This window comes from Macrobrachium nipponense, chromosome 14 (assembly GCF_015104395.2).
Source record: "Macrobrachium nipponense isolate FS-2020 chromosome 14, ASM1510439v2, whole genome shotgun sequence".
NCBI classification, from domain to species: Eukaryota; Metazoa; Arthropoda; class Malacostraca; order Decapoda; family Palaemonidae; genus Macrobrachium; species Macrobrachium nipponense.
The window spans coordinates 13,579,660-13,607,137 of NC_087207.1; the positions used below are offsets into that span (position 1 = coordinate 13,579,660).

A 27,478-nucleotide genomic window follows, 5' to 3' on the forward strand; every position below is an offset into this window, starting at 1 on the left:
AGTAGATTGCTCATGACGTCATGCACGGGAGGCCAAAAAACTGGGACGGTCTATGCGTTTCCACGCCAACCCTCTAATCGATGGTTCAGTCGCTTAGAACGACCGTTACTTAAGTGAAAAACTAAAAACCACCAACTTTCTCTCTCTCTCTCTCTCTCTCTCTCTCTCTCTCTCTCTCTCTCTGTGAGTACCTACATGTAAGTTCTGAAAGGTTAATAAGATGCATTCAAAAATACAAAGCTACCTATCCAGATGTCATCCTTAACAATCTGCGCTATTTGTAGATAAACCTATGACAAACTGTTTAGCAAAGTAAACACAGGTTCATGTTAAAGTTCCTTCGGTCCCGGTGGCATATTCCTGAAGTCTGGATGGAAATAGACCCTCTCGGATATTAGAACCAATCAGAGCGTGTTTTGTGGCAGTGACGTTGTGAGACTCCGCCCTCCTTAGTGTTACCACCTATAAACTTTTCTTAATTCTTGCAAAAGCACCAGTTTTGAAAGCATTAATCGTATATAATACGTTATAATATTGGTAAATATATTAGTTATTGTAGATGCATACAGAATATATGTATCAACTATGCTGTACCAGCTAGCATTTACGCTGGCTGAGAGTCTGCGTATGCAAGGTATATGGCACCATTGCTCAATGTAAACAAACTGAAGAAGTTCCTCAGGCATCGGTTTCCGTAAAAATGCAAACACCGTTTTGAATATTTGCTGCATTGCATGGAGGAGCAATAAGGAATGGTGGAGCTGGGCGAGGTAAGATACCTTGTCAGCCAACCCTCCATCGCAAGACGCTCAACTGGCAGGCCAAGGGGAGCTGCACCGCTGTGTAAAGGCCGTCATCCGACAGGTGCTGTGTAATTTGGCTCACAACATTTCCTGCACCGTGGCCAATGGGAAATCTCATGGCACAAATCATTAAGTGGAAAATAGTGATTTTTTTTTTATTGGCATATATTTGATTCAAATGGAAAATAGGAAACCTATTTTCGAATTCATATCTCTCACACTTCACAATAGTTTTTGATTAGTGTTAAGGCAACGTATTAATTTTATGTATTTATTATAGCTCTTAAGACATGAATTATTCTATTTTTATTGTATCTGTTTGACAATGGAACTGTGGAGTTTGGAGTCAATCAACTGTATGATGTACAATGTGAGTAATCTTTTGTTTATAATAAACTTTGTATAAAATAATCTTTTGTAAATAATTTGTTTTTTTTTTCCTTATATTCCAAGCTATGAAGTTGATTTGAAAATTTACAATGAAATATCCAGCAAAGGAAAAGCTTTTTGGTATCCGAGGCTGCTGAATAAGTAAAAATAATATAAGCAAAGCAAACATTTTGCATAGTTTAGGATATCTGCATAAACAAAACCTGAGCATGGCCTTGGTTGTAATACACAGCGTAAATTTGTGCTTTATTGCATATCTGTGCAAATTGAAAAATTTTTTCTGTTGGTATATTTTTCTTTGACTAGAATGAATTTGTACTCATTTCTATATTTTTGGATATTATTTAAAAGAATATGCTTTTTATTGCAACATAGATTTACCTAGCAACTAAATAAAGGTCATATTCCTGTCTCACACCATGTATACTTCCGAAAATGAATTACCATCCGTATTCTAGCCTAACCTGACTAAATATGTACATTTCAAAAACATTGAGTCAAAACTTTAAAACAACAATAGAAAAATATATATGTATATAAGCAGCAAAGAACAAATCAACTTGCAGAAGAAATATATATGATCAACAAGGCAAAATTTTTGCATCTTGAAGGGTACAATGATTCCAAATAAAATTCAAAGTTAACCAAAAAAGTTTGTTAAACTGTCAGCCTACTTCAAGTACTAAATGCGTAGGTGTCGAGGCCAATATGAATAGTCGAGTCATTTTTTTTTTCAATGGGTGAAGTATTACGTAATGAAACAGCTGATTGCCAGGAATCATAGCCCTCCTGTCGAGGCCAATATAAGTAGTTAAGTCATTTTTCAACGGATGAAGTATTACGTAACGAAACAGCTGATTGACATGGGATCATAGCCCTTCTGGTGTGTTTCATTGAGCAATGTTGCCAGCCATATGCCTTGCGTATCTTGGTACTTTTTTTAATAATTATTTTTACCAATATTATAGCCTCTCACAAGATTATATTCTCAAAACTGGTGCTTCTGCTGAATATTGAAATATCATATAAGAAGCGGCTAATTGCCTTATGGGACATGGCTTTTCTGCGTGTTTCATTGAGCAATGGTCCCATATGCCTTGCATATCTCAGTAACTTATCATGCATCCACGCGCCAGCGAAATATAGCTGGTACAACATAGTTGATACATATTTTCTGTATACATCTATAATAACTATATTTACCAATATTAAACCTATTATATAAGATTAATATAACTGGTGCTTCTGTAAGAATTAAGAAAAGCGTATACGTGGTAGCGCTAGGAGGGCGGAGTCTCACGACGTCTCGCGACGTCACCGCTACAAATCACGCTGATGGTTCTAATATCAGAGAGGGGTCTATTTCCATCAGACTTCAGGAACTATGCGTCCCGGTGTATGGAGAGAGAGAGAGAGAGAGAGAGAGAGAGAGAGAGAGAGAGAGAGAGTCCTGTTCAAGACAAGTGTTTATTGTCACTAGTCTAATCAGTCTGCTGGAAATAGACCCATTTCATCAGTGGATTTCTATTACCTAGACACGCAAATTTTTTGTTCTTTTTAGAAACGTAACGTTAATAAATTCTTAACCATCATAGCTTGAGAGTTGTCACTATTGTCTGCAGACTAGGTCTAGGGAAGCCCACCTCAAGTATAAGACTTCTAGGATATATTTCAATTCGGTAATATATTACTTTATTATTTATATCTAGTGGAGGATATTACGCCATCAGTTTTGCCAGAAATGTGTAGCATTAGTCCTGTGTATTTTTTTTTTTTCAATATGGAAGCAATAAAGCGTAAGAGTATGGTCTAAATTTGCCTATCAAAGACAGATGTCTGTTCTCATATACAATACAATAGTAATCAATAAGGTTAAATTAGAAACTGGGGTTTGGTTCCAAGGTTATTTATTGAAAATGGGAACGTGAAGCCTACTTTCACTAATAACACATTTCATAAAAAGGCAAAACATTGGCCTAGGTCTATACAAAATTGTTTGCATCACATGGAAACGAATTTTTAATTATTTTGTGATATGATTTGGACTCACAGCGGTCTACAAATAGCACTGCAGGGTCCAACGGTGAAATGAATTAGGTCTATGCATAGTTTATTCATAGTCTGGTCGCGGCGGCGAAAACTGTCACGACCCCACCGAGTCCGAAATCGTTGCTTAACCGTCCACACATTCGATCACCTGCCAGCCGGTGGGAAGAACTTTGGGTAATGCCATCAGTTCATCACGTTAGTTTTAACGCCAGATTCGATGAACTGACAGGCAAACGATCGAATTTATGACAATTCTTGAGTTTTTAAAATTTAGTGCGTTACTGCCTTGGTGATATGTGCTATTTATGGATTTGTAACAGAAAGGACTATGTGGTATGTATGAAGTGAAAAGGTTATCTTTTACCGCTTCCCGATAGATCCCGAAATTTGTACGAAGTGGGAGAACATCTGCAGAAATACCACATAAACACCAAAAACGCAAGAGTGCATTAGGTTCATTTTCAGCTAAGCGATTATGCAAGAAACCTCAGGCATGAAATGTTTAACTGCTGCCCTGCAAATGCAAGAAAATGGAATGATGATACCCTACCGAACCAACGTTTACCTCTGCATGATAATGTCACTGCTGATTCAGATATTCAACATATTGACTCTAGTTTGGTTTAGTCTACCTTTACATTTAAAATTGTGGATAAATATGTTAACTATAGCCATATGACTAACTCTCTATTAATTAAAGTGCATAAACATATCTTCCGTTCGGGTCCTAATGCAAATAAACTATATTTGATTGCTTAAGACTATAAGATTGAAATTAGGCCTAGACCTATGTGTAGTTAAGAACAACAGCAAAGGGGATATACTAGTCAACACGAGAGAAAGAAACACGAACATTTTATTGAATTTTCACGTACATGAAATGGGCCTTTTGTTTGTCGGGTAAAGGTAGGGAACAGATATTTGAGAGAGAGAGAGAGAGAGAGAGAGAGAGAGAGAGAGAAGAGCGTTTTCCTTAAGTGAATGAACCATAAGTTTATCGCAATTAAAGAGCATATCCTGTGCGTGATATCTTCCATTCTATTCCAATGTAAATAAACCATGTTCACTGGTTAAGATTGTCAAAACTGGACTTGGCCTAGACCTACGTTTGTGGAGACTAACTTCAAAGAGCAAATGCTAGTCAACGCGAAAGTGAGAGACTCACCTCCACTTCTTTGGCGGGAACATTCTTGCGTGATAATAAAAATTTGCACTGAACTTAACCAAAGCTAACCCCAGCGTTACGCCTCACGAAACAATGGCAAAAAAAATAAAAACGTGTTTTCCTCGTTATAATTTATTAAGTCTTAAATAAAATCCTAAAAGGCGTCACAAGTAAGATGCAATAGCTGTCGATTGTGTGACACGCTTCTGATCATGGAAACAGGCAATACCTTGTATTTAATTTAACGTTAATCAGCGTCCGTCATTTAAGTTCCATATCAAGTAGGATATAGTGCGTTTAACATCACCAGCACCGCATTCATAATACCTGTATTTCGTAAATTACACGATTAACGTTAAAAGCACGATGCAACAGTATTAAGCTTAATGTAAGCAGAGAGAGAGAGAGAGAGGAGAGAGAGAGAGAGAGAGATCAAATTCCGAGTAAAGAAAAATTACTCAAATTCAATGTTCTCTTTAGATTTTATTATTTTGTATATTCATGAATCTAGTATACACTAGAGGGACTACTAACGTAACAATAGGTAGTTACTGCGAAGCACAAGTTCGTCGCCTCTCTACTCTGAGTTGTGCAGACATTTTGGAAAGTCCGGATGTAAGAAAATCACTAATATACGGTTTCACCTCAAGGTTACCGTGAAGGATTCGTCGATCGAATACCTGGTTTTTACTTTCATGGAGAAATCAGCGAGGTTTTATGGTTTGTTTGGTCATATTCTTTGCACCCCTAGTAGTTAGAATTTAACGCCCCGAGTTATTTCTTAATATCAGGTAATATAATTTCTCTTTTAGGCCATGATTTAATTTAAACGCCTGTCGTAAAACATTGAAACGCTGGCCTCATAAAAAAAAGCTCCGTTAACTTGTTAAGCAAATTTCCACACGATAAAAGACCCTAATTGGATTAGAGAATCGGGGACCCATGGGAAAAGAGGTGTAATAAAATACGAGGGGAAACTGGCAAATAAAAATTGAAGAATCAGAAAATAAATCTATGAAAACATTCAGGATAAGAGAAGGTACATTATTCTGTGTTTATATAGCATTGGCTAACCACTTGCTCCTCTGGCAGCAGAAATTGTTACCTTTTGATTGATTATGCATTCATGATCAACTTACGTTTTGGATTAGACACTCCACTTAATCCCGTACTGTGTATTCAACAAGATTTCCTATACACTTTTCTAATTGCCATCACTTTAACAAATCGCATTCGATAAGTGTAGTATACATGCATTCCATTTTCTGTCAATCATTCATATGTTCCTAAGATAGTTGCTGCTAATCTTTCATCTTATTTTCAGCTCAGTACAATTATGTTTCTTTATATAAAAATATAGTATATATAAAAATGAAGGTTTGTATGCTAGTTTGTGCTTATACGCTACAGAAATCCGAACCGCTTGACCTACCTAGACGAAATTTGGCACGTGGCCGTCAATGGACCCATCTTAGATACAGGGTAAAATAATATCAAAACCCTTACCGATACCCCCCATTTCCCCTTCCCCAATCTCCCATCCCTTTGCAACTTATGGTATTTGTTTAGGTTTAATGGGGGTGTGTCTAAGTTTGGTGTGGGGGGTGTTTAGGTATAGTAGAAATTGCGTGTTCGGTTTAGTGGGGGTGCATTTAAGTTTAGTGAGGGGTGTGTTTAGGTTTGTGGGTATTGTGGTTTGGTTGTTTGGTTTAGGGTGAATGTTTAGGTTTAGTGGAGGTTGCATTTAGGTATAGTGGAGTGGGGTTTGGTAGTGGATGTGTTAACTTTAGTGGGAGAGTGTTTATGTTTAGTGGTGGTGTGTTTCGTTTCAGGGGGTGTTTAGGTTTAGTGGGGGTGCATTTAGGTTTAGTGGGTGGTGCTTGGTTAAGTTTAGTGGTGGTATGTTCAAATTTGGTGAGAGGGGTGTTCAGGTTCAGTGGGGTGTGTTTCGATTCAAGAGTGTTTAGGTTTAGTGGGATGTGCTTAAGTTTAGTGGGGTTGCATTTAGGTTTAGTGGGTCTTCAGGTTTAGTTGGACATATGCTTAGGTTAAGTGGGGTGTGGTTTGGTTTAGTGTGGATGTGCTTAGACTTAAGGGGGAGAGTTTGTTTAGGTTTATTTGAGGGTGTTTTAGGTTCAGTTGGGGTGTGTTGTGATTCAGGGCATTTTTAGGTACAGTGGGGGTGTGTTTAGGTTTAGTGAGGTATGTGTTAAGGTTTTGTTGGTGCTGTTTGTTTAGGTTTAGCGGGTGGTGTGTTTGGGTTAGTGGGAGGGGCGTTTATGTTTAGTATGGGATGTGTATAGGTTTGATGGAAGGGGTGTTTAGGTTTAGTGTGGAATGTGTTAAGGATTAGTTAGGTGTGTTTTGATTCGGGGGCATATTCCCGAACTGTAATCGAATACCGAACCTTCCATGAAAAAGCGGGTCGCCATATCTTAAAAGCTAACCATAGAATCTTCTTCAAAGCAACTTATTTATGCTTCCTACACCCAAATTACGCACTAGATTTTTCTTTGAACTAACCTAACCTAACCGGGGCTTGTGCAATATTAGTATACATCTCGGAAATTTCCAGCCGTGGGTGGGCACAAGGAAATAGCGTTTATTGCCGGCGAGTCTTCATATTAGATTAACACACCATTGTGTCTTCGGAATGTGTCAGACCTCAGTTCTCAGCTTCAATATGTTTTTGACGATGACGATGAGGTGCTTGTCATATTCCCTTCACCTTTGCTGCGAATTTACCGTAAGTGAGGAATAATTCCTATTGAAATGAGGCTAGGAATTCAAAATGAGGACTTATTCGTAGGGAGAATAATTCCCATGGAAATGAGGCTAGGAATTCAAAATGAGGACTTATTCGTAGGGAGAATAATTCCCATGGAAATGAGGCTAGGAATTCAAAATGAGGACTTATTCGTAGGGAGAATAATTCCCATTGAAATGAGGCTAGGAATTCAAAATGAGGACTTATTCTAGGGAGAATATTCCCATGCAAATGAGGCTAGGAATTCAAAATGAGGACTTAATCGTAGGGAGAATAATTCCCATAGAAATGAGGCTAGGAATAAAAAATAAGTACTTATTCGTAGGGAAACCAATTCCCATTGAAATGAGGCTAGGAATTAAAAATGAGGACTTATTCGTAAGGAAAATAACTCCCATAGAAATGAGGCTGGAATTAAAAAAAAAGGACTTATTCGTAGGGACAACAATTCCCATAGAAATTAGGCTAGGAATTAGAAATGAGGACTTATTGAATTGATGAATGAGAGACTGGAATTCAGGTCTTATTCGTAGGGAGAATAATTCCCATTGCGGCTAATGAAATGAGGCTAGGGATTCAAAATGAGGACGGATCGTAAGGAAGTGCTGCTAGACATTTTGAAGAGTGACGAACAATCATTACTCTTATGTTTCCCTCTTCAATACTGATCTATTTCATTTGTTTTTCAACCGCATTTATTCTAAACTTTAAACCAGTTTACAGCATCACCTTCCAAATTTTTTTATGTTTGTTTTTGTATTTTTTGTTCTGTCCAACACAGAATTGATTACTAAGCTTTCGTAATTCGATACCTCAAGAAAATATAGATTCATCTCCAGGAGTCTACAATAAAAATCGAGCCTTGATTTCAGCGAGTAATTCTGTTTATATTACAAAGAGGCCTAATGGATGAGAGATATAATATTATCTTTCTTTTTTCAAGTGGCAAGTAATCTCCCTAATATCAACAAAGAGGAATAATAAACCTTAAAGCTGGTATGTGTTACTTATGGCTATTGATACAAAATAAGAGTTCAAGGAAAGATTTTTAGGTGTCATTATCTAAATAGAACTTAAAATACTTGGTAAAGGTTCTAGTTCACTTAGTTTCTCTGGTGTTTTCCAGGTTCATGAAGTCAAATTAATAACTAAAACTGATTATGAAATGCGTGCAGAAAGTTCAATAATATTCTGATTTCTCAACAAGAAAAATTTGAAATTATATATAAAAGTCATGAACTTTATTTTTTGAATCCTAGTTACAGAGCCGTAATGCGAAGCTAAAGAATAGGTTTAAACACGAATTAAAGGCATTCCATGGACTTTGACATCTAAAAAACCTTAACAATAATTGGAGTCTGATATCTTGAGTATGATAGCGCAAGAAGGCAATAAAATGAAATTTTAAAATGTGGATCTGATTTGCAAAGAATTATCATGCTTAAGTAGGCTTTTAAACATAATTATGAAGGCCATATAAATATTTCCGTGAAGCTATGAATACCAGGCGTACATCTTAACACTATAGAGCGAGAAGACCAGATATTGTTTTTTTTTTTTTTTTTTTTTTTTTTTTTTTTTTTTTTTTTTAAGTGGCCAGCTTATGAATAAGTGAGTGTCAGCACCTGTTACAATCACAGAAAAGGTACTCGGAGCCAGTCGATTTAACCAGACTTATTTATTTATTAAATGATACTAATAACAGGTTGAAAATAAAATCAAGTTTATTTTACAAATGAAATAACACATTTTAATCCCATATTCTCCTAAATCTGTTTCGTCTTTAGAAATAAGGTTAGTTTGTTTTACAAATGAAATGACACATATTAATCCTATATTCTCCTAAATCTGTTTTTTCTTTAGAAGGTTGGATTATTTTGTGTCGTGACATGTTCGAATTTAATTGATCCAGCTGAATCATGAAATTAAAGATAATATTGAAATCTGGAATCCTCTCATTGCTAGCTGAGATGCATAGTTAATAAAATTTATTATATGTGTGAAATGAGTGAGAGAACGAGAGAGAGAGAGAGACAGAGAGAGAGAGAGAGGGGTCAATGAAATGAAGATTTTGCGGCACTGAAAGTGCCACTTGAAAAATAGGAGCAAATAAAAATGTGCTTTAGGGTAGATGGTTCAGAGAGAGGAAAGAAAGATTGGGAGAGAGAGAGAGGGAAAGGAGAGTTTTTATGTGGAGATTGTTCAAGATAGGAGAGAGAAAATGCACGAAAGGGAAGGGTGGGATTCTACTTCCAATTTCTCTTTAGTCAGAAGTTCGAAGTTCGTGGCATCAAATTGGAAAATGTCACTGGACGGGTCGGGTTTATATTTATATCCTTATCCGAGTAACTGGTCAGATCACAGAAGTATGGCAGACATTAAGAACTCTTTAGACGCTCGTTAGTGTGGGTAATGCCTTTCACCATGCGTAAAGAAACACTGTGGCTTTTGATACTATAGTAGATTCACATCAACCGTGCATCTAATGTCTAGGCCAGTCCCTTACGACGCTCCTGATTGGCTGTTGATAAGCCAATCACAGGGCTGGAAACTCTCAGTCTCTCGAGAGAGTTCACATAGGCAGGATATATGTTCCACCTCTCCTGAGGGATTTCTCAGTCTCTCTCGAGAGTTCACATAGGCAGGATGTATGTTCCACCTCTACTGAGGGATACGTCTTTCAAAAGTATCCCTCAGGAGACGTGGAACATACATTCTGCCTATGTGAACTCTCGAGAGAGACTGAGAGTTTCCAGCCCTGTGACTGGCTTATAAACAGCCAATCAGGAGCGTCGTAAGGGACTGGACTAGACGTCAGATGCACGGTTGATGTGTATCTGTACGTGCAAAGTGGAACCACTGATGTGTTGTAAAATTATCCTGAAACTTTTGATACTAGCTATGAGTTACTGTACCTCCGTTCGTATTCTTCCTTCCATCATACTTTCCACCCTCTCCTAACAAATGATTCATAGATAGTGCAACTGCGGGATTGTCGTCCTGTTACTCCTTTCAAACCTTTTACTGTCAATTTCCGTTTCAGCGCTGAATGATCGCATAGGTCCCAGTGCTTGGCCTTTGGCCTAAAAATCCATTAAATTCCATATTATATTTATCTATCTATCACTAGCCGTAAGTAATGTTAGAAAGGGTCATATATACTTTTCTGCGTAAGAATAGCTTACCCATAGTAAAAATAATAAAAAAAAAAAAAAAGATATATCTGCAGTAAATTAGTGCGTCAATCCAGCTCATGGTGCACTGTAGAATTGCTAAAGGTTGTTGGCAAGGTGCTTTAGCGGCTGCGCCCTCTTGTTTACCTGTTCAGCTGTCTAACCTCACTAAAGCTTATCATGATTCAGGCATTCAAGTGAACAATTTCTATTTAGGTTGATTCTAGTTGATATGGGGTAGCATAGAAGTGTGTGTGTGTGTGTGCTGTGTGTTCGTGCGTTTGTGAATATATATACACACACCCGCGTATGTATGTATATATATTCATGTTATTTATTTTTCATATTCCGCTATTAACAATAATAAAAATCTTCACCTAATTTAGTAAATCGAGCAAAATTTTATAGTTCATCAATCTCACATTACATTTAAGATTATTCTAAAGAATTGAATTCAACGGATAAACATTATCAGTTGATTCCCCTGAACGCAATACCTGCATTAAATGATTTCCATGTTTTTCTCCATTGTAAGTTTTTATTTCCTGTAACTATGACTGTCAAGAAAGATCTCGTTTGCGTATATTCAGTATTTCCATGAAAACACAGGCCTGCTATTTTTGATTATTTTCCATATCCTTAAATCAAACGACTGGCTATGTCAACTTTAGAAAGCGAAGGATAGATATGCAATTGACTGGTAAAATTGTTCCAACATGGCCCAAAATCTGTCAAAGGAAATAACCGTGTTTGTTTCGACATGTAAGTCTGGGACTGAAAGTGACCCTATGATTTTGCCTGAGTTCTGCCGCTGTATGACGTTTTTTTTTTTTTTTTTTTTTTTTTTTTTTTTTTTTTTTTTTTTTTAACCTGCCAAATGTCATGTCTGATTTCGTACATGAGTGTCATTTCGAATATTCGTCGTTTTTTATTCTTAATTCTTATAAACTGTTTCCATGCATTTGCCTCCATATTTTTTAATCTTTTTTTTTTTTTTTATAATCATCATGTGTTTTTTCATATTTGGTTAATCTTTGAAAGATTCAAAGGTTTCGGAAGATGCTTTATTATTCTCAATCTTTGTTTACTAAAATTTCTCCTTTTTTGGTTTTCGTGTTTAACGCTAAAAGTTGATTTTGTTGATCAGCTGCATTTTATTAATGTTTATAATAACTTCGACCAATAACTGCCTGAATAACTTATTCCCATTTATAGTCCTCATTCATATGTAATAATTAACTACATTCCCGGATGAATTCCACTTAGGCCAAATCCGATAAGTTATTTTCACCGGTACATATATTACAAAACTAAGCATCCGAATTCTAGAATATTCCTAACAATATCACTTGAATTGATTTTTTTTTAAGAGAAAGCTGTTTGCGAATCTTCTATAAGTTGTGCACGCATGTCTGTGCTTTTTATTTTTGCACGTCTATCTTGGAGCGAACATTGTAGATGGTAGAAGAATGGAAGGAAAACTGTGCAACAGAAAGGATGAAACAAAAATTTTCTGTTGCCGATAAAGCCTTTACGAACAGCTCGAAGTGGTGTTCTCGGTTACAAAGCCGATTACGCTCTTCGACTATAGCAGCAGGAATTGTTTATAGATAAGGATTCATTCAACGATCTAATATATCCCAAAGCATTAAAAGCCGATTGCACTCACAAATATAGCAGCAGCAATTGTTTGTTGATGAGTAATTCAACGAATCTATCCCAAAGCAATTATTTGAATACATTATTGACGCATTAGCATCTGAATTTTGGTGGCAGAATAAATGAGTTGCTGAAAAAAGGGCCTGAAATGCGTATACATAAACAAAGGGTCAAAAACATTGCGAGTTGAAAAAACAGAAAATTATCATTTACCCAACGGTTAATTCACCTTTACGACTATGGTAGTAGATTCACATCAACCGTGCATTTAATGTCTAGGCCAGTCCCAATTTACGACGCCCCTGATTGGCTGTTGATAAGCCAAATCACAGGGCTGGAACTCTCAGTCTCGAGAGAGTTCACATGGGCAGGATCTATGTTCCAACTCTCCTATGAGATACTTGTGAAAGACGTATCCCTCAGGCGAGGTGGAACATACATCCTACCCTGTGAACTCTCTCGAGAGACAGAGAGTTTCCAGCTCTGTGACTGTCTTATTTACAGCCAATCAGGAGCGTCGTAAGAGACTGTCCTAGACATCAGATGCACGCTTGAAGTGAATCTACTATAGTCTTTATAAGGGGATATTAATTTATATTTCTGGAATGGGGCAAACTGAAAAGTATGGAATCTGCGGCCCAAAATTTGATGATGAAAATGATTGACGTAATCATCCACGAACGGAGGGATTTATGACGTCGCAGACAAAAAAGCTTCCGGCTCAGTGACGCAAGAGAATTTTTGCGTCTGGCTTTGATTGCTGTAATGACATATCTGCGGCCTGGGTCGTAAAATTTTCCTGTTTTTTGGAAGGAATGAACTCGACTGTTTAGGCATACACTATATATATATATATATATATATATATATATATATATATATATATATATATATATAGATATATATAAGTGAGGTGTGTGTGTGGGTGCGTGTGTGTGTGTGGGTGTGTATATATATAGTACATATATATATATATATATATATATATCATATATATATATAGGAATTGTCAAGTTGTTATTTCTTATTTTATCTATGTTCCCTTTTCTTCCATCTTTGTGCGCTACGCTCTTGGACATAGGTTAAGCGTTAACATTCACGCTCATTCCGAATAAATGTATGTGCAGTTTGAATGGTAATATGTTTAACCAACATATTCACTGCCAGTACTGCTGTATAATGTATATCATCTCTATATTAATAGGTAGATTTACAGCACTAAATTATCGTATCTAAAATATTCCCTATTATTAATTCTGGAATCAGTCCCGCGTGATCAAAATTAACCTGCATCATCATTTTCAATTCTTCACAAATAACTCGGGCTCTTATTTCACATTCCTAATTGTTCGAGATTTGGCAAAGGCATCGCATCGCTCTGAATTCCTGTAGAAATTAGGAGGGGGAGGGGGATTTGAATGGGTTAGATATGATGAACTCTGATGACTGATTAAGGCTGATGGATTCCGACTAGAGGAGTATGTTTTAATGTCGCGGTTACTTATGGATACATAGATAAGAAAAATTCTTTCTTCGTTTGATATATATATTATATATATATATATATATATATATATATATATATATATATATATATATATATGTATTATATATTTGTATGTATATATATATATACATATGTGTGTATTACTGCAACAAGTTTTCATCGGTAGACAGCAACTAGGATTGATGATGGGGCTCAGTACTATGGATGGTATTTTCGCTCTGAGACAAAGTATGGAAAATGTACAGAGAAAAGCAAAAGGTCTAGCTTGCTAGCATATGGCCTTATAGACCACGTCAGGAAATATAGAGATGTCTCAGGGAGAGAGGAGTGATGGAGAAGTATGTCAGAATTGATCAGGGAGATGTACAGAAATGTAAAGAGTAGCGTTAGATCTACAGTTGGAAGACCAGAATATTTCCAAGTTGGAGTCGGGCTACATCAGGATCTTGCTGCTGAGCCCACTTGTGTTTAACATCGTCTTGGATGGTGTTAACAGAGGATGTCTGCTCTATGCAGATGACATAGTCTTGGTAGCCGAGAACAGGGGAGAACAGGAGGGGAAGCTTGAAAGATGGAGATATGTCTTGGAGAGTAGAGGTTGGTTTTAGGATAAGCAGGAAAAAGACAGAATATATGACAACCGAATTGGATGGCGACCAGCAAACAACTATCAAATTAGGCGGATGAAACATCAAAAGGGTCCATAAATTCAAGTACCTTGGCTCCAGTGATTGACAATGTGGGGAACATGGAAGAGGAAATTAACAACCGGATTCAGTGTTGGTTGGAACACTGGAGGAAGGTGTCTGGTGTCACATGTTGTAGGAGAGTCCCTATAAGATTAAAGGGCAGAGTGCACAGGCAGTGGTCAGACCAACAATGACATATGGATTGGAGGCAGCACACACTAAGAAAACAGAGGTAGAAAGTTGGACGTAACCGAGATGAGGATGCTTAGGTGGTGGGTGAGTGGACTAACCAAAAAGGACAGGGTTAGAAATGAACACATAAGGGGTACAGTAGAGGTCACTGAAGCATCAAAGAAAGTGCAAGAGGCAAGGTTAAGATGGTATGGCCACCTGATGAGAAGAGAAGAGCAACAAATGGCAAGAGAAGTGATGTACGTGGAGGTGGATGGAATGGAACGAAGGAGAGAAGACCTAAGACCAGGTGGAGAGATTGTATTAGAAATGATATGAGGGAGAAGGGGGTACGGGAGGAAATGACACTAGACAGAGGTAGATGGAAGAGACTCATTAAAAACGGCGACCCCCGCATAGGGATAAAGCTGGGAAGAAGAAGAAAAAATATACTTATGTGTATATATACATACTTTATATATTATATATATATATATATATATATATATATATATATATATATATATATATATATATATATATGATATATATATATATATATATATATATATATATATAAACTTGAAATTCATTTGAGATGCTTTCAAATGGAAAAAATAAAGTCCCTCATGTGTGTATATTGCGTATACAAGAAGATTTCGCCAACTAGAGCAGTTGGCCTCTTCATCCTGAATAAAATGACCAAATTGGCGAAGGTATCCTGTAGTGTATATATATATATATATATATAATATATATATATATATATATATATATATATATATATATATAGCAATATATATACACATTTACTGCGGACTTTATTTTTCCAAAGGATTGAATCCTTTGATATCTGTTGTACTTAATCCAGCGGCTAAGGGATAAAACCCTTTGATGCACAAATAACTTACACGGAAGAAGGTCGTAAGGCTTCTGTTTAAAGGCTAAATTGAAATGATGATGCCATCATTGTTAGAGGAGGGCATTTAAGTCTCTGACGGTTATTCTCCAAGACTGTGTAGATAAAAGAAAGAAGAACGAGAGAGAGAGAGAGAGAGAGAGAGAGAGAGAGAGAGAGAGAGAGAGATCCAGACAATGGCAAAGATTATTCTGCTGTAAAAAAATAGGCTGGGCGGGGGGGAGCCATCCGACTGCACTGGAAGGAGCTAAGGGAGCCATGAGCAGGAATATATCTCCGGGATTTCAAAGAAAACATGCAGAGCTCATCAACGTCAAAGAAGCTGTGCTTAAGCGTTTTGGCCTTTGCAAAAGAGGGTTTTATACTTCACAATTCGATGCGCCATTACTTTTAGCTATTTATTTTCGAATCAAAAGAAAAGCGACTATATGAGAGTTTCGTACTTAACTAATTTTAGCATTGATTTACAATTGAAAAAAAAAATTATGATTTAACCTCAAGGAATAATGATAACGCGTCAGTTTGATGTTCAAAGGTCGTGATTCCACAAACCATTTCCTAAGGGAGCTTTTGAACTGGAGAGATTGCCCCCCCAAAAAGAGCAGACCACTTCGAGGATAGCCTTGTAAACGCCAGGAGTGGCAAAGGAAGGAGCAATAGATATATATATATATATTATATATATATATATATATATATATATCTTATATATATATATATATATGTATATATGGTATATATATATATATATATATATATATATATATATCATATATATATATATATATAATATATATATATATATATTTGGGGCGGTTTCCTATTTATATGTAAGTGGAGAGAGAGAGAGGGAGAGAGAGAGAGAGAGAGAGAGTTAAATAACGACTGGAAGAATCGAGAAACGTTTAATTCCTGTACATTTAAAACGGGAATTTTAACTGGCTCGAAAGGAAGCTATGCAAGTAAAAAAAAAAAAATCGTTTGAAATAGATGTATGAAAAAACTAAAACCGGGAACAATAACCGTCGAAAGCAATAAAGTTTTTTTTTTTCTTTTGTTTATTGCGTTATGAAGCGATCATCAGCGTCAGTCGAGTCCGTCATAGCAGGGAGATTAAAGTCTCCCGTTTCGAAAAATTTACTTCCGAAAGTAATAGTGATTTGCTGCCCCGTTTCATATCTCTTTTATTACCAGACCGGTTATTTTCTCTTTTCATTTTGTTAATAGGTATTGCAGTATTGTCTTCATATAGTGAATCCACAGTTGCAAAAAATGAAATAACGCACGTGTCGCTTACTCTGATTAAATCCACAAAAACGAGCCTTAAATACCAAAAAAATAAAAAAATAAAATAATAAACGAAAGTAAAGTATAAACGGTGCGAAAAATAATTGTTATATTGCCGTACTTTTGTGGGTGATTGTATCGAGTACGAAAAAAGAATATATATATATATATATATATATATATATATAATATATATATCATATATATATATATATGATATATATATATATGTGTGTGTGTGTGTGTGTGTGTGTGTGTGTGTGTGTGTGTGTGTGTGTGAGTGTGTGGTGTGGGGGGAATATGAATGCTTATTTATTTACATATTGCGCTCTTCCCACTACAGTATACTATTACAAATCTTCCCCAGATTTGGAGAACTCTTAAAGTTCACAAATCTCACGTTTTAGCGATGCTATTCTAAACATTTTGAAGTTCAACAAATAAAACATCTGTTGAATCTCCTGATCGTAATATCGGAATCAGATCACTTTCAAATATTCCTCGTGGTAATTTTCTATTTACCCAGCAAATACGCCTGCTAGGGTGACATCGCTTTCTCCAATTCAGTATTTAGCTTTAAAACATCTAAGTAGTTTTTATTTTCCGGATTCTTGAAACTAATCCATGGGTTACGAAAACTTTGGAAAGAGACCAACAGAGTTGCAATGGATCCGTAAAATCCTTACAACGTAGTCCAATCTGTGAGGGACAATAAAGTTCAGGACTGAACATTTCGTGTCCGGTACTGAATCTGACCCTCCAATTTGTGCTACAGGTTTGCTGTGTATGTGTTGTTTTTTCTCTCTCTTTCTTTTACAGCTACGGCCATATCCACGTCTAGTTTTGAACATCATATTTCGAATATTCGTTGTTTCGTATCAACCGTTTGGAATATTCACAGTACATGTGCAAACTGGAATAGTTCAGGAAGATGGCTTCAATACCTCCGTCCTTGCTTATTAATATTTCATTTATTTCTATTATTCGGTGGTTATAGTAATGACTTTGCAACAGTGTCTGTAATTATTGGCTCTTGATAACGCGTAACCGCACTTACGGGATTGTGTAATTATATGGGACTGAATGAAATTTCTGAAAGACAGGAGTCAGCTTTGAGTTAGCAAGTGAACGATGGCTTCGGCTAGAAAGGACTTGTTGGCCGAGTCGGTATCTTCACTGAGGTCCTGATTTCTCCTCTGTCCGCTGGTTCGAATCCACGAGAGGAAATTATTATCAACTAAAAAATTCCCCTTTGCTTAAAATATATGAAAATCTATCAATTCCGAGGTAGAGCGAATCGGATATTGAAGGACATTTGTAGCGTAATGCACGCATACTATATATATATATATATATATATATATATATATATATATATATATATATATATTATATATATATATATATATATATATATATATATATATATATTTGTGTGTGTCAAGTTAACCACTCTAACACGTGAATTATCAATCACTAATTACTACTGGGAAATATAAAAGATAGTTTGTGGTTCCTGACAAACTCGGGCCTTATTTCCAAGACATTGACGAAGGCGTGATACACTGGTAGAATTCCACGATATAAATGACAGGGGACAGTACAAACAAACATTCTGACAGCTGAAAACTAAAAATCCATACTTGCTTGGTGCCATATCTCCTCGGGTCAGTTACTTGGTTTCCGAACTGGATCAACCTTTCTCCGTAATATCAGAGCTCCTCCATGAAATTTCAACATGTTACAGATTTCCTCTGAACATAGTGGAATGAGTTTCTCTATGCCTAGACTGCCAATCATGTTGTTGCTAAAGCTTTCTCTTGTATAAAATTAGAGTCGGGATGGTTCTTTCCAGTGAATGGTTAATTTAACTTTTTTGGGGGGGCCTTTATCCAATTGATTGTATGATTGTTTTCACTAACATTGTACAAACTATTTTTACTGTTGACCTATTGTATTTATATTTACAGTGTTCATCCAGTTATTCATTGTTTTATTGTTCTTGCATGTTACATTAGATGCTCTTCTATCAGTGATAATATGTACAGCTAATTTTCTGTTGACTTCTATATCTTATACACTTTTATGGTATTGTATTTATTTTTAGTGTTCTTCCAGTTATTTATTGTTTTAGTGTTCTTACATGTTACATTAGATGCTATTCTATCAGTGATAATAAAAATCGAAGTACCAGCAATGAACCTCTTTAAAACAGTAGTATTTAGTTTTGCTAACTAAATTCATATTTCAAAATTCCGCTCAGCAAGAGGAAGTATTTTCCTTGCCGAAGCTATACAGATATCAGTTTCTGAAAAGCATCCAAAAGGTTAATTTATACAAGCAAGCAAACGCTAGAATTCGATTTGTACATAATGGGTTAGTTGAGCAGAGATTCTTAGATGAATTATTATTATTATTATTATTATTATATTATTATTATTATTATTATTATTATTATTATTATTATTATTATTATTATTATTATTATTATTATTATGTGTAACAATATACTTCAATAAGTCATCTTCATATTTAATTTGGGATACATATTTTCCATACGAAATACAGTGTAAATCATAATTTTTGAAAAAAAAAAATCGAAATGTGTAAACGTGGTAAAAAAAAAAAAAAAAAAAAAAAAAAAATAAAAAAAAAAAAAAAAAAAAAAAAAAAAAAAAAAAAAAATCCGCGTGAAAAGCAGAAATCGTCTCGTGCCCTAAACGGTCAGTTCACTTGACGACCAGTCGTAAAGGGATTTGTTTTAATTTATGTATCTGGAATGGTCTAACTGAAACGTGGAATCTCCGGCTCAAAATTTTGGATGATGAACGATGATTGACATTTTTATTGCCCGCAAAGAGATTTTCGCGTCTGATTTTGATGACTTTCGCGACTATAACAGCCGTAAAAAATATTCCCCTTTCGGACGGAATGAACTCGTCTCCTAGACGTTATATTATATGTATATCGTATATAAATATATCCATATATATATATATAATATATATATATATATATATATATATAATATTATATAAATATATATATATATATATATATATATATATATGCTATAAATAAATTGACACGATTATCGAACAGGTGAAAAAAATTGAGAGAATGAGGTGTAGGTCCTGACCAGTTTCGGCTTTATTGCCCAAGCCATTGACGAAGGACAGAGACATAGTGGTATATATATATATATATATATATATATATTATACTATATAATCAATATATATTTATATATATATATTGGATGTGAGGGACAAATTCAGGCACTGCGAACAAATTCACGAAAATGCGGCAGCGAAAATGAGACACAAGTAAATAAAAAGCAAACTCATATTTTACCATCAAATACATATTTTGCCATCTAAAATACAAAATGATAATTCGTTAATTCAATGAATGCTTAAAATAAGGTTAAAAGGTGGTGTTCTTCCTTATTTCCTTTATCTTTATGTACTTTTCTTTTTATTTTCCTCCATATTGGATATGATGTACTTTGGATAAATCAGGATAAATCTTAACACACATGCTCATTCCAAACAAATGTATGAGTATAGTACGACTGATAATCCGTGTACCCAACATTTGGTCGGCCCAGTACTGCTCTGTAAGGGATACCATCACTAAATTAATTTGGTCGATTAGCAGCATTAAATTACAGTATCTAAAACAAATATTCCGTATCATATTAATACTGAAATCGCTTCTGCCATTATCAAACTTTGTCTGCATCGTCATTTCAATACACGAGTGTCATAGGTAACTTGGGTTCGGATTCCACATTCATAATAATAATAGATATTAAAATGATAGAGGCATCGCGCCGCTCGGAAATGTTGCTTGGAAATTAGGAATGGGACTTGAATGCAAGAAATATGATGAACTCGGATTGCTTTTTTACTATATATATATATAATATATATATATATATATATATATACATATATCGATATATATGTTAGATATATACTATATATATATATATATAGTATATAGTACCTAATATATATATATATATATGTATATGTATATATATATATCTATTATATATATAATATATATATAGTATATGTTATATATCTATATATAGTTATATATATATAGTAGTATGTATATATGTATATATATCTATATATTTATATATATATATATATTATATAATATATATATATATAGATTATATCCAATTTAGCACGAAGGAACCGACGTACTTAGGAATCCACGAAAATACAAAAGTACTTGTTCCAAGTCCTGTTTTATTTACCTTTTTGTTTTTACCGTGGATTTAAGTATATATATATATATATATATATATATATATATATATATATATATATATATATATATATATATCCATACATAATTTATCTATTAGCAACACCTAAGGTTGCTTCTTGCGGATAACTGAAAAATTGAAATTCAGGATGAGATACTTTTGATTACTTTTGAAACAAATTTAAATTTGTAAAACGTTTTAATGTTCATATCCGGCCCTTTTATCCTTTACAGAAAGGACAGCTTCTGAAGACCTCAGATTGTGCCTTTCTATGGATGTTGGGCAATCCCGTTTTCTTCTGTACGTTGCCTGGGATCTACCAGGTAAGTCATTAGCCTCTCATTATCATATCCAAATGACGCAAATGGATTTGCAGAAAACATACCCGAATTTCCAGAAAATAAACCGAATTTGCGATAAGACATACTCGAATTTGCAGAAAAAAAAACATATTTGAATTTGCAGAAAAACATACCCTAATTTGCAGAAAAAAACATACCCGAATTTGCAGAAACATGCCCGAGCTTCTTGCAGAAAAAGATACCCAAATTTGTAGAAAAACATACCTGAATTTGCAGAAAAAACATACCCTAATTTTCAGAAAAACAACCGAATTTGCAGAAAATCATACCCATATTTGCAGAAAACATACCCGAATTTGCAGTATAACATACCTGAACCTTTGCGAGAAAAACATACCCTAATTTGCAGAAAAACATACCTAATTTTGCACACACATTGAAACGCACATTATAAAGAATACATTTCCCAACGCCAGCAAGACGTCCACCAGCCGTGCAGAGATTGGTTGCTGCCGTGTTGACCGTGGTAATCGCGAGAGAGTTCTACAGCGTGTCTTTTGGGGATCTGCAGAAGCCGTGAGAAGTCTTCTACAATGAGGGGGGTGGAGGCATTCCGTCTTCCTACAGCCTGCTATAGCCTGTTGCTGTCTGTTCAGCTACTTGCAGACAAAAGAGAGGGATATTCAAGAATCCTAAATGCAGAAACAAAAGAGAGAAAATGCGTCTAGTGTTATTTGGAGATATAAGAGTAACAGACTTTATTTCATAATGCCAGAGACGTGCAGTTATTACTTATATTTATTTTGAGCCGGCCAGTGTGTTTGTATTATATAAGCTATTTGCTAGGCAGGGGCTAGCGTGGTAGTGGCCGAGCCATGAAGGCCTAGGGTTTTTGATTAATAATTATATTGTCCATGTGTTCTCTGTGACCTATGGAATGTGGAGAACAGTGAGAAGCAACAACCCGCGAAAGCTGAACAATGAGTTCTATGGATGACGTGAGATAAAAATGCTTAGTTGGGACAAGTCAATGTACTGAGTTTATTAACTCTTCTCAAAGTCCTTTGTGAAACTGGATGCCAGCTAGAATCGTGAGGCGCTAACGAAGTGTGCGTTCGTATGTGCATCATAACATTAACGTTTATTAACAATGAATAAATAATCAATCAATCAAGTAATCAAGTCTTACAGACTAACTCAAAAAACCCCGAACAGTAAAATGTCTAATAGTAATGGCAGTCACCATTAGTCAGTCAGTCTACACCCTCTGGGAACTATCTGTCCCTCCATTGCCTGTTCTACCAGAACCGTCTGTTTCAAGACACAGACACATCCCGGTAAGTACACATAAGTTTAGCAACAAAATCTAAAGATCAGATATTCTTAAAAATGTCAAAACAGACAACAAGCCGCTCTTTGGCTAAAGTAATCTTAACACTCACCCAAGCAACTGGACCACTATAAACACACTTAATAAAAACTCCCGGCGAGCGCCACGGCATCTTGCCTTTCTCTCAAAGACGCCTCTATCAAAATCCCCCCATAGACTTGCGTATGAAACTATTAAAGGGAAGAGGCGCACACGCACATACGAACGCACACTTCGTTAGTGCCTCACGATTCTAGCTGCATTCCCAGGTTTCACAAAGGCACTTTGAGAAGAGTCATAAACAAAACTCAGTACATTGACTTGTCAACTAAGCATTTTTATCGCATGTCATCCATAGAAACTCATTGTTCAGCTTTCTCGGGTCGTTTGCCTTCTCACTGTTCTCCACATTCCATAGGTCACAGAGAACACATGGACAATATATTATTAATCAAAAACCCTAGGCCTATATATATATATATATATATATATATATATATATATATATATATGTAAGTGTTTACATAATAAAAATATGGAATGTTAGTCCATATAATAAAAGATTGCTTGCAGGAATGTGATCAGACTAGAGACGCTAAAGATGACGTATACCATAAGTATGTAGGCTAAGATAACATGCCGTCATCTGTAGTCATTCATTTGTTTTGAAACAGTCCAAGCTCCCTGCTTGAGACAACTACCGCCTACGTGATCTGTAGCGTGTCTCATTTTGGATTGTGTGTTCGTATGAAACTATGTCATTTGTATGTATGTTCATATGTTCGAACTACTGTCTGTTCCTTCATAACTTGTAACAGAGATGGTAGACCAGGGAGAACAGAGTTAGCTATTGTCATTAGAAGACCTGTACCTCTTTACCTAAGCTTTATCATGTAGAGGAATAGGATTAGCCATCATCATTGGCAGAAGCGATCAAGCTATCGTTATTAGAAGACTTGTACAATCATACCTGATCTTCACCATGTAAAACTTCAGAAGAATATATAATTTTTTATACTTAGTGTTTTCTACAAGAACTCACCGAACCATGAGTTTAACACATCGTCGTAAAGATAATACCGACTTCGTAAGTGATCTACAAAACCCCAGACACTCCATTGAAGATGGAAGTGCAATACCAACCGACTTAGCGTATAGATTATCGCTAGTCTAACATTACCTCATAGGGCGCCTTATCATACAAGGCACAAGCCCTAATATTGGTGGCCAGCGTACCAGAAGAACTCTACAACGTCCTACGAAGAAAAAACCAGAATAATAAATCATGTATCATAAGAAGTCAACGACGACGGAAGCAGCAGATTCTTCAAGCAACCTAGTATCATCGTTAGTGAGCGACTTCAGAAACAATAAGAACTTTTCAACGACGACGAAAGCAACAGATTCTTCAAGCAACTTAGTATCATCGTTAGTGAATAACTTCAAGAACAAACCGAACGCGTCTGCAGCATCGGATCTTTCAAGGGCTCGAATCATCGAAACAACGCGCACGGGGAAACTGAAGCCAAACCAGGTCATCCGCTAAATAGAGAAGGAGGACCAAGGCCGTGTGTCGTTATCGGAAACACCGTGACTTCCCACAAAAGCAAGCTAAGTACAATTTTTTATTCATTTGGAGTAACTTTGAGTGTTTCCTTTACAGGTCGAATTTCGTTATTCCTGTGGCTGAAGTTACGAGACATTCTTAATCTTACTTTTTTACAGAAATTATCTACATCATTGAGATTTCGCTACTGCGAGTTTTTTTTTATCTTTGAGTGTCTGTTTCCAGAAGTTCTACTGAAAAAATACATAATCATATACTATGTTAATTTTATCATTTTGGGTGATTATTAATCCCTTACGTAACAAATTATATTAAACAGTGAATATGCGTTTACGCAGTGGACGTCTGTATTATACAGATGCATGGATAGGGTCGTTAAGCACCGTAGTGATTAGAAAAACACACAAAAAACAAGTGGAACACCCGTACAAATCTATATAAATTAGAGGTAACACTAATTCGGGTCATGACAATAAATGCTCCTTTGCAAAGTCCCGATCGCAGTTTAGCCTTGAGTTTTTTGAGTTATATAAAATATCGAACCTCAATGACTCAACTTAACTTTAAAAATATGGCTGGATTGCAGGAATAACATGTCTGTAAAAAACTTTCATCAGGTTAAATGCGCTGACCAGGATCCCTCACTATTTCAAATTTTAGCAAAGAATGAAGTACAAACAGTTAATATTGAATGCAGTAGTGATAACTTGTCTTATTAGTAATCGCTCAGTTCCTAATAGTTCGTCATTCATTGCTTTATACGTAACCAGCAACATAATGCTAAAAACACACAATACGTTGCCGATGGTAATAAAGAGAAGGATCCTAATTATTACAAAAAGAAATAGAAACAGTAGCCCGTTCAGAATCAAACAAGCAAACTCGGTGGACTGTGTCACCTAGTCAAGCGGTCAAGGTCAGTCAAAAACTGCCGCAGTGTTCAAAGCATAGCAAATTCCACACAATAAGCGACTCTAGCAGAGTGGGGAAAAAGCGATGTTGGATCATACATCCCAAATACCTTTTTAAAATTAAAAAGGAATTTCCCTATGCATCACACGACCGTATAAAGTAATCAGAGCAGGTTTTCGTTTTTTTTTAATACATAAGTTATTATAAGTAGTGGTGGATTAAGCCCGACTTTACGCGCCGTAAAAATTAGAATATCTGATTTAGTCATTAGTACACGTATTATCCTGTATTTACGGACTCACCGTCTGTTGTTCGAACTTCCCTAATGAGAAGTCCGGATAAGAGAGCGCTTACAGATACCTCTATAGTTATAAAAAGCATTTATCTGTATCTAGGGCGGGTAATTGTAAGATCCATCTAGGGTATACAAAAATATTATCTTACATCCTGCAATAAAGGCGTGTTTATCAAAAGGAAATCCTATAAACCTTCAAACATATTAAAATCCGTTTGAACAAAAATGAGACAGTTAATCAAATAATAACTTATATAAAGGAACTATACATTTGTCTCATAAATCGTAACATTGTTCAAATGACCCAACAGAATTCTCCCCACAACCGCAGTCGCACTTTGCACGCAAAATCTCGAGAAGCATGCACCCTCGAATGTCTTAGTGCGTGTAAAAAGACCTTGCTGGGAAATGAAATTTTAATCCTTCCCGACACTCTGAAATATAACGATTTCCGCGAACAAAGCCTAAAAGTATACATATCGTGATTACGGAAGTTATAAATATCGCATTTTTTTATTGTTGCTAATTTTAATGTTAATCGCCCAACCAGTAGTGGATGAATCTCTCTGATAATCTATCTAAAGTAATATCCGTAAAGTCATTCAAGCAGAGGTGATTCAGCAGAATTTTTTTTTATCTTTTACCTGAATACCAGGAAGTTTCTCCACTGGCGAGTGATCTCTGGAAAAAACGGATGTAATTTAACACAAAAAACACGGTCTAAGGACAAACATAAAGCTATTTAGTACCTTCGTATAGACTCTCAATGAAATTTTAAAATAGAGATAAATGACGAAGTTGAAAAATGTTAGTAATAGGAGCCATTAGGAAATCAAATAGCCCATATAATTTTCCCTCAAAACGTCATGCCATAAAGATCGGACTTGGCGTATCTGCGTAGATTTCTGTCGCTTAAACAAGGAAACGACTCCCGATAGTTTCCAGTGCGATGTACCGACGACATCTTATCTCTGTTAGGTTAGAATAAATTTTTTTTCACCAACTTTAAAAGCTTTTACCAGATACCATTACCTAAGTGATTGTACCTCATACACCGTTTTCAACACACTCAGGGGACATTATCAATTTTTACGTATGCCTCCGGCTTACGTTGCACCCCAATTACAATATAGTGTTTGGAGACTTTTAGGGGATACCCTACATGCCTATATGGATGATCTTGTAATCTTTTCTAATACCTTAGAAGTACATTCACATAAAGTAGAGCTAGTGCTACAGAGACAAAGACAAATAATCTCAGAGTAAAATATCTAAATGTGAGTTTTTAAAAACCGAACATGTTTATCTAGGTTTTATGTGTCTAGTCAAGGTCTTAAAAGTAGTCCATGGTAAGGTGTCGGCTATTCATAACTTTCCGGTACTTATTAACGTAAAAGGGGGATACAGCACTTTTGCGCTGTAGTGGGTATTACAATCGTATGTAAATATGTAACTCTTCAATCATGACAGCTCCTTTAACAGATCTTACGAAGAAGAGCGTAGATTTATTATGGTCTAAAAAGCATCAACAGGCGTTCGATATCTTAAAAGCGGAATAATGCAGCTCACCTAACTTAAAAATCCCTGATTTAAATAAGGAATTTTTTTTTTTTTTATTGCAACAGACGCCTCAGACCAAGGGGTAAGAGGGATACTACTTCAGTAATATGATAAACAGTTCTTTCCTATAGCTTTTTATTCACGTAAACTAAAGCCCTCTGAAAGTAAATATGCAGTAATAGGCAAGGAAGGGCTAGGTATCCTTAACTCACTAGTACATCTTAAGTTCATAATCTATGGCTATCCTGATAAAGTCCTTACTGAACATGAGTCCTTTACCGAGTTTTTCAAAGGCTTTAATCACAGTCCAAAAGGAACTCGGTGACAAATGATCATTCAGGTCTTTGGAGCCAAGATAAGATATCTACCTGGGAAAGCAATTATCATAGCTGACGCATTATCCCGCAATCCCGCACCATACAGCAAAGAACCATTAATTAGACTAAAAGATATAGAACATCCGTGCCTATTGTTAAAACCGTATCTAAACAAGAAAATTCCTTAACCAAGAGATCGCGACCATTGAATATCTGGGTTGGAGCGCAGAACTGTTACAAACTGAACAAAGCAAGTGTCAACAGTGATAAGCAAAACAATAAACACCAA

At 35.7% G+C, this 27,478-nt stretch overlaps 1 pseudogene; it reads left to right on the forward strand.

Annotated features, from left to right (window-relative positions):
• Window positions 1-21,749, forward strand: part of LOC135226138 (uncharacterized) — a 55,569-nt pseudogene extending 33,820 nt beyond the window's left edge.
• The last annotated feature ends 5,729 nt before the right edge of the window (window positions 21,750-27,478 follow it).